The sequence below is a fragment of the Sorex fumeus genome, unplaced genomic scaffold, assembly GCF_029834395.1.
Source record: "Sorex fumeus unplaced genomic scaffold, SorFum_2.1 ptg000265l, whole genome shotgun sequence".
Classification (NCBI taxonomy): domain Eukaryota; kingdom Metazoa; phylum Chordata; class Mammalia; order Eulipotyphla; family Soricidae; genus Sorex; species Sorex fumeus.
Window position 1 is genome coordinate 25,145,426 of NW_026606322.1, and position 486 is coordinate 25,145,911.

Genomic DNA, 486 nt, shown 5'->3' on the forward strand with positions numbered 1-486 from the left:
GGTGCGGGGAGGACCACTTAGGATGCCAGAAGATTGAGCCAGAGTCAGCTGTATGCAAGGCAAATGCCTTACCTGCTGTACTATGCTCTGGCCCCATATTTTTAAAAATAACTGGTTTAGGTCTGTTTCTCAATCAGGAGTCATATGGTTCCACCAGTGGGTCCCCAGGACTTTTCAAAGGGGCAAGAACTGAAAATAACAAACGCGCAGTCATGGCATGAGACAAGAGGGGTGGTGCAGCAGATAGGGTGCTTGTTTTGCATGCAGCTGACCTGGGTTCAATCTTTGGCACATACAGTCCTCCAAGCCTGCAAGGAGTGATCACTGAGTAGAGCCAGGACTAAGCAGTGAGCACAGCTCGGTATGGCCCCAAAACCAAAATAAATTACATGTCAATGTTACTTGTAAAACAGTGGTAGTGAATCATAAACCTACTCCAACATGTTTAATAATTAAAAAGAAAAAAATGAACAACTTGTATAAAAT